Raw genomic sequence first — 7,500 nt, forward strand, 5'->3', positions numbered from 1 at the left:
AACGGCGATCCATCCCGACCCGAGTCCTCAACTTAAGGCGTCACTTTGCCAGACCCACCACTGTATAATGTAGTGTGTAGATAAGATAAGATAAGATAAGCTCTATTGTCACACTGAATACATATTCAACATGAAATTCTTTATGGCCTCCGACCTCTCCAAAAAATATAAAACTTAATTCTAAAAAGTAAATAGTATTATATTAAAAGTGTAGTAAGTTAGCTATGCTGAGGTGCTAAATAGTTATACAATTTTATACTCTTTGGAATAAAAGAATTTTTAAACGTATTTGTGTGTAGCCTTGGGAGAGCCAACCTTTTGTCTGATCTAAGGAAGACAATGTTGATGCAGTGGATGGCTTACATCACTCATAATCTTATTCATGTGTTTTCTTACATAAGTGTTATACAATTCATCTAATAACACAGTTTTTGCATGAAGTTTACCAGCAGTTTTAACAATTTTCTTCATTTTGTTCTTATCTCTACATGTTAACTTTCCATACCATATTGTAATGGGGAGTTTTCATAACTAGTGGTTGTCACCAGGTGGCAGACCAAACCTTTCTCTCACATACAAGCAATATCAGATATACCTAGTGTTATTCTATTTGCATGAAGATGCAATGGGCTTATATAATATATTTTTCTACGTAATCCCTTCTAAGTAGTAACACAAGTAAAATCAAACTCTTTTCATGAACAAATGTATCTAAGTTGATTTTCTAGTGAATCGGCATTTAGATTTATTTGGTCATCTTAAGATTTCCAAATGAATACACTCTTGATTGGAAACGTCTTAATCTAGACGACAGTAAACATAAAAGCAACATGTCTGTGACAGTCAAAAGTCCAAAGTACATACATCTCCTTCCTAGTTTATGGAAACGGCAATTTTAATAAAAAAAAAGCTGTCAACTCGAGTGTCCTGGCAATAGTAATGGTGTATCTCTAACCAAAACAAACACCTGACTCGGCCGCGCTGGTTGAACTTAAGAAACACGTTGTTGGACAAGAAGTTGAATGTTGGTGCGGTGCCCATCTCCACTACGCCCTAAGCAATGGATTACGGCAGCTGGACACTACAGCAGCAGTAGGATCGCCTGAGAGATGTTTGTTTTGGTTCTCGATTACTTTGCCTTGTCGCTCGCTTCGTGAGAGGGATGCTAAAATACCCCCCCCCCAAAAAAAAAAAAAACTAGAGCCATATATCACGATGTTAGTGAGTAGGTTGTGTCATGCTATATAGTACAGTGTGATTTTTTTTTTTTTGTCCAAATCAATAGTTTTATACTTGTAATATGCTTTATTTAAGATAATGCCAGCAGTTTACTCGATAATCACACACACAAAAAAATTAATTTGACCACATTGTGTCAATATTATCCATACCGGATATTGAAAAGTCGATACATCATTTCAATAGTATCATGATGATCAATGTTCTATGCATCTTTACGCACCTGGGATTTACTACAACAATATTTTAGCTCTCTTTCCTACAGTTAGATGAGCACCAACGACATCTAGTGGCTTAGTTCAGAAAACTCCCCATTGAGAAACACAAGACTGACTCTACCACACTTATAAAATAGTGATAATATTGTCCGATCTACGTGAGTATATCTAACTATTCTAAGAAAAAGGATACGCTGTTGACATTTGTTATAAACCTGTTGTGAATTTCCAGATCCTGTTAACTTTTTATCAATTACCACACCTAAATATCTATATTCCTCCACTCTTTCAGCCTCTTCATTAGCTATAACAATTATGTCAGGTACTCTAGTATTTATTCTGAAGTCTACTATCATTTCTTTGGTTTTCTTTACATTGAGATAAAGATAATTGTCACTGCACCAGGAGAGAAAATCCCTTACTTGTGTCAGATAGTATTCTGGGTTATCATTGGTGATTTTATCTACAACAGCAGTGTCATTGGCATATTTCATTATGGACGAGCAAGGGGTGCTATTTACACAGTCATTCGTCTACACAGTAAAAAGTAACGGAGAGAGCACACAAACCTGAGGAGCTCCTGTATTCGTGGTCACAGTCTCAGATTTGATTTTTTTTTTTTACTTTATTATATTGTAGTCTCCCTGTAAGATACTCGTATCTATATATCCGCAAGATTAAATTACTGTTTACCTTCATTTCTAACATTTTTTTAAGCAAAATATGTGGTTGTATAGTATTTTATAAAAGCACTGCTGAAATCTACAAAAAGAACTCTTACTTGTGAATTTATCGATTCAAGATGTTCACAAGTTTGATGAAATAAAGTTAACACAGCATCCTGGACACTCTTATTTTGAGAATAAGCAAATTGTAATTTATCTTTGTGATGAACAAAACTGTCACATGGGTGTCTCTTTATAATGTGCTCTAAGCATTTCATGATAACACAAGTTATCATGGCTACGGGTCGTATATCCTTAATTTTGGCCACTCCTTGTTTTTATTTATTTATTTATTTTTTGTTTTGTTTTTATTTATTTTTTTTCTTTTTATTCATTGACAGACATTTTTGTTTTTTTTCAGTTTTTCATGTTTCGTATTTTTTTTTTTATCTTATTCTTGTTTTTTTTTCTGTTTGTCTTTACTTGTTGACTTGTCATTATTATTATTATTATTTTTTTTGTTTTTTTGTTTTTGGTGTTTTGTATTTCCCTTGGTTTTCATTTTACTCTTGTTTTCTGTTTTGGGTGTTTTATATTTTTGTTTTATTTATTCACACTTTTTTTTTTTTAAGTTTATTATTTTTGTCTATCTTTCATTTTTTTTGTTCAGAGTTTGGCACTTTTTTTTTGACTTATTGGCATATTTTGTTTCTTTTACTTATTTCATTCTTTGTTTTTGATGTTTTGTATATTTTCTTCTCTTATTGACGCACACTTCTTTCCTTTGTTTTTATTCTGTCCTTGTTTATTGTTTTTTTTTAGTTTTGTATTGTTTTTTTTCTTTGCTTTATTTGTTGAGTGCCTCCGCCGCGGTGAGAGGACGACCCAGGCTGGCGTGGCTCACCAGCGGCTCCACCTCATTGCCCTCACTGCTCACGGCGAGGCGTGGCGGGTGGAGGCGCTCACTGCTTCCTCTTTTGCTTAGTCTTGTGTCCCTTGCCTTGGTCTTGATGACCCTGCCATCCTTGCCATCCTTGCCATTATTGCCGTTCTTGTCATTGTTGTTCTTGTTGTTGTTGTCATTGTTGTTGTTGTTGTTCTTGTTGTTGTTGTCATTGTTGTTGTTGTCATTGTTGTTGTTGTTGTTCTTGTTGCCATTGTTGTTGTTGTTGTTGTTGTTCTTGTTGTTGTTGTTGTTGTTGTTGTTGTTGTCATTGTTGTCATTGTTGTTGTTGTTGTTGTTGTTGTCATTGTTGTCATTGTTGTTATTGTTGTTGTCATTGTTATTGTTGTTGTCATTGTTGTTGTTGTTGTCATTGTTGTTGTTGTTGTTGTCATTGTTGTTGTTGTTGTCATTGTTGTTGCTGTTGTTGTCATTGTTGTTGTTGTTATTGTTGTTGTTGTTGTTGTTGTTGTTGTTGTTTTCATTGTTGTTGTTGTCGTTGTTGTTGTTGTTGTTGTCATTGTTGCTGCTGTTGTTGTTGTTGTTGTTGTTGTTGTCATTGTTGTTGTTGTTGTTGTCATTGTTGTTGCTGTTGTTGTCATTGTTGTTGTTGTTGTCATTGTTGTTGTTGTTGTTGTTGTTGTTGTTGTTGCTGTCATTGTTGTTGTTGTTGTCGTTGTTGTTGTTGTTGTTGTCATTGTTGTTGTTGTTGTTGTTGTTGTTGTTGTCATTGTTGTTGGTGTTGTTGTTGTTGTTGTCATTGTTGTTGTTGTTGTTGTTGTTGTTGTCATTGTTGTTGGTGTTGTTGTTGTTGTTGTCATTGTTGTTGTTGTTGTTGTTGTGAATGTTGGCATCTTTTCCATTGTTACCGCCTTTATCTTACGAGGCGAGGTTGAAGCTGTTAAATTTACATTTTTTAAAGAGACGTAGGTTAAGAGGGGACCTGATAGAAGTCTTTAAGTGGTATAAGGGTTATAACAAGGGAGATGTAGGCAAAATTCTTAGGATCAGCAACCAGGACAGAACAAGAAATAACGGGTTCAAGCTTGAAAAATTTAGGTTTAGGAAGGAGATAGGAAAAAACTGGTTCTCAAATAGAGTGGTAGATGAGTGGAGCGGACTCAGTAATCATGTAGTTAGTGCTAGGACACTAGAGAGCTTTAAGAGAAGATTAGACAAGTTTATGGATGGGGATAACAGATGGAAATAGGTAGGTGTGTTTCATACAGGGATTGCCACGTGTAAGCCTGGTCGCTTCTTTCAGCTTCCCTTATTTCTTATGTTCTTATGTTTATCACCTTTATCACTCTTGTTATTCTTGCCGCCCTTGTTGCCTTTGCCACGCTTCCTGCGGCCTCCCTTGTTGTCGCGAGCCGCGTCCTTCTAAGTGTCTGGATACAACAGCTTCTTCAGCTCCGCGAGAGCGTCAGCCACGTCCTCAGGCACCGATGTCACAGTGCCGCGCCCCTCAGCCTCACCCATTGCTGGGGGTGCCACCTGCACGTCAAACATGCGCTCCACCAGAAGGCGGCAGCCCTGCACGAGCGGCTCTCTCTCTCTCTCTCTCTCTCTCTCTCTCTCTCTCTCTCTCTCTTTTTATTTGAACAAAAATTTACATCAGTCTTAAAACAACACGTTTTTTATGCTGTTATTTGATTTGAAAAGCCTATACTTAAATGTAAAAAAAAATATATACAAAAAGCGCACTCATCCTACTAAATATATATATATATATATATATATATATATATATATATATATATATATATATATATATATATATATATATATATATATATATATATATATATATATATATATATATATATATATATATATATATATATATATATATATATATATATATATATATATATATAGACATGATTAACACAACACTAGTGTGGGAGGTTGTGTTTTACGCCACCTGTGTGCAGCCACTTTCACTTGCTGGAGTGTCATTGTCTGTGTATCACTCATGGCTATGACACTCCAGCAAGTGAAAGTGGCTGCACACAGGTGGCATAAAACACAACTCCCACACTACTGTTGTGTTAATCATGTCTATATATATATATATATATATATATATATATATATATATATATATATATATATATATATATATATATACTCGTATATATATATATATATATATATATATATATATATATATATATATATATATATATATATATATATATATATATATATATATATATATATATATATATATATATATATATATATATATATATATATATATATATATATATATATATATATATATATATATATATATATATATATAGTAGGATGAGTTTGCTTTTTGTATATATTTTCTTCTTTACATTTAAGTATAGGCTTTTCAAATAACAGCATAAAAAAACGTGTTGTTTTAAGCCTGATGTAAATTTTTGTTCAAATAAAAAAAAAAAACTTTCTCTTACTCTCTCTCTCTCTCTCTCTCTCTCTCTCTCTCTCTCTCTCTCTCTCTCTCTCTCTCTCTCTCTCTCTCTTTCTCTCTCTCAATAATGTCAATCAAACGTTCATTTGTAGCCCCGCCCTCGTGGACAAAGGCCTCAATAATGCCGGTGGGCGTGGAAGGCGCCGTACGCAGCCTCCTCCCACGTGGTTACGAAAGGACGCCCGTCGCTCCCAAACACCCGCAGGGAGGGCGAGGGCCAGACGGGCGTCCTATCGGATACCGGCTGTTAGTGGGTACTCGCGACAAGCCGTGCCTCGCTCTTAGTCCAGGAGGCTAATGCCTTGCGGCGGGCCCTTCGCTGCCTCGTAGCGCTCGTCCCGCCATGAGTCGCCGGGGTAGCAGTAGCTTCAGTCACCAAGGGACCCCCGTCGTTCTCAGACGCCCGCGCTGAGGGCGAGGCCCAAATGGGCATCCTGTCGGGTGTGCGACTCCTCTTGGTGCAATCAGCGCGGGAGGTTTTCTCTGCACACGGCGGCCGAGCAACACTCTTCATCCTCGCGGCTGATGCCTCATTTTCTGCTGCTGCGCGAGTTTCTTCGGGCTTCGCGGCAGCCTCGCCTTCTGCTGAAGCTTTAAGAGCTTCAGCTAAGGCCCTGCGGCGGGTCCTTCCCTTCTGGGAGGCGCTCAACTTAATCTCAGTGGCTGCAGCTGCAGTAGCCTTATTTTCTGATGACACGCGAGTTTCTTCTGGCTTAGCGGTAGCCTCGCTTTCTGCAGAAGCTTTAAGAGCTTCAGCTAAGGCCCTGCGGCGGGCTCTGCGCCTCTGAGTGGTACTCATCTTGATCTCAGTGGCTGCAGCTGCAGCAGCCTCATTTTATGCTGAGGCGCCTGTCTCGCAGTGAAGTTTCAGAATGTAGGGAAGGCAGCTGGTCTGTGGGGCGAACACGTCCAGGCCTTTCTCCTCCGCCTCATCCACCTCCTGAGCCCCAGGTCTTGACAGCCTTGGGCTCCAGCTGCAGGTACACGTGGGCTGAGGGCAGGTCATCCATGTGGAAGAAGACGACGCGGTCCGTGGCCTGCGTCAGGAGGTGGTCCGTCTCGTGCTTGTTGGTGCCCATGACCAAGGTAGTGGGAGGGTCGACAGCGGAGCTATGGAAGGTGTGAGCTGCGCCTTGCGGCCACGGCAGCAGCTCGTGTGTGGTGGAGGGCGCGGCGGAGGGCGGGGCGGTAGCCATCATGCTGTTGTTCTCGGCCTTGCCTAGGGAGGCCTTGCCCTGCCATGCAAGCCGCGGACACTCTTCCCAAGACGACTGCTTGGAGCCTGAGTCGTCAGCGACATCGTCGTTGAAATCAGAGTCGCTGTCGTCAGGCTCTTCCACTGCAGGCTGGGCCGCCATGCTCTTGTCCCGCACAGGCTGTTCCTTCACAGCCTCTTCCAGCACAGCCTCTTCCATCAAATGCTCTTTGATCTCCTGCTCCTCCATCAGATGTTCTTTAACCTCTTGTTCTTCCATCAGAGGCTCTTTGACCTCTTGTTCTTCCATCAGAGGCTCTTTGACCTTTTGTTCTTTCATCACATGGCCTTCGACCTTTTGTTCTTCCATCATATGATCTTTGACCTTTTGTTCTTCCATCAGATGTTGTTCGACCTCTTGTTCTTCGACTAGATGTTCTTTGACCTCATGTTCTTTCATGAAGTGTTCTACATCAGGTTCCTGCATAACAGATTCCTTCACAATAGTTTCTTCTTTAGCAGTAGATTCTTGCACCATAATTTTTTCTATAACGTGTTCTTCCTTAACATGTTCTTCCTTAAAATGTTCTTTCTTAACATGTTCTTCCATAACAGTTTCTTCCTTAAGATGTTCTTCCATAACAGTTTCTTCCTTAAGATGTTCTTCCTTAAGATGTCCTTCCATAACAGTTTCTTCCTTAAGATGTTCTTCTTTAAGATGTTTTTCTTCAAGATGTTCTTCCATAAGATGTTTTTCTTGAAGATGTTCTTTC

At 38.9% G+C, this 7,500-nt stretch overlaps 1 long non-coding RNA gene across 2 annotated transcripts in view; it reads right to left on the reverse strand.

Annotated features, from left to right (window-relative positions):
* Positions 1-125, reverse strand: part of LOC135096701 (uncharacterized) — a 24,923-nt gene extending 24,798 nt beyond the window's left edge. The window contains exon 1 of one of the 2 annotated variants that reach the window (XR_010264937.1): positions 1-122. This exon is cut by the window's left edge and continues 685 nt beyond it. This is a non-coding gene — a long non-coding RNA (uncharacterized LOC135096701). The other variant, XR_010264938.1, reaches the window with a different exon arrangement.
* Between the last annotated feature and the right edge of the window lie 7,375 nt (positions 126-7,500).

The sequence above is a fragment of the Scylla paramamosain genome, unplaced genomic scaffold (assembly GCF_035594125.1).
Source record: "Scylla paramamosain isolate STU-SP2022 unplaced genomic scaffold, ASM3559412v1 Contig6, whole genome shotgun sequence".
NCBI classification, from domain to species: Eukaryota; Metazoa; Arthropoda; class Malacostraca; order Decapoda; family Portunidae; genus Scylla; species Scylla paramamosain.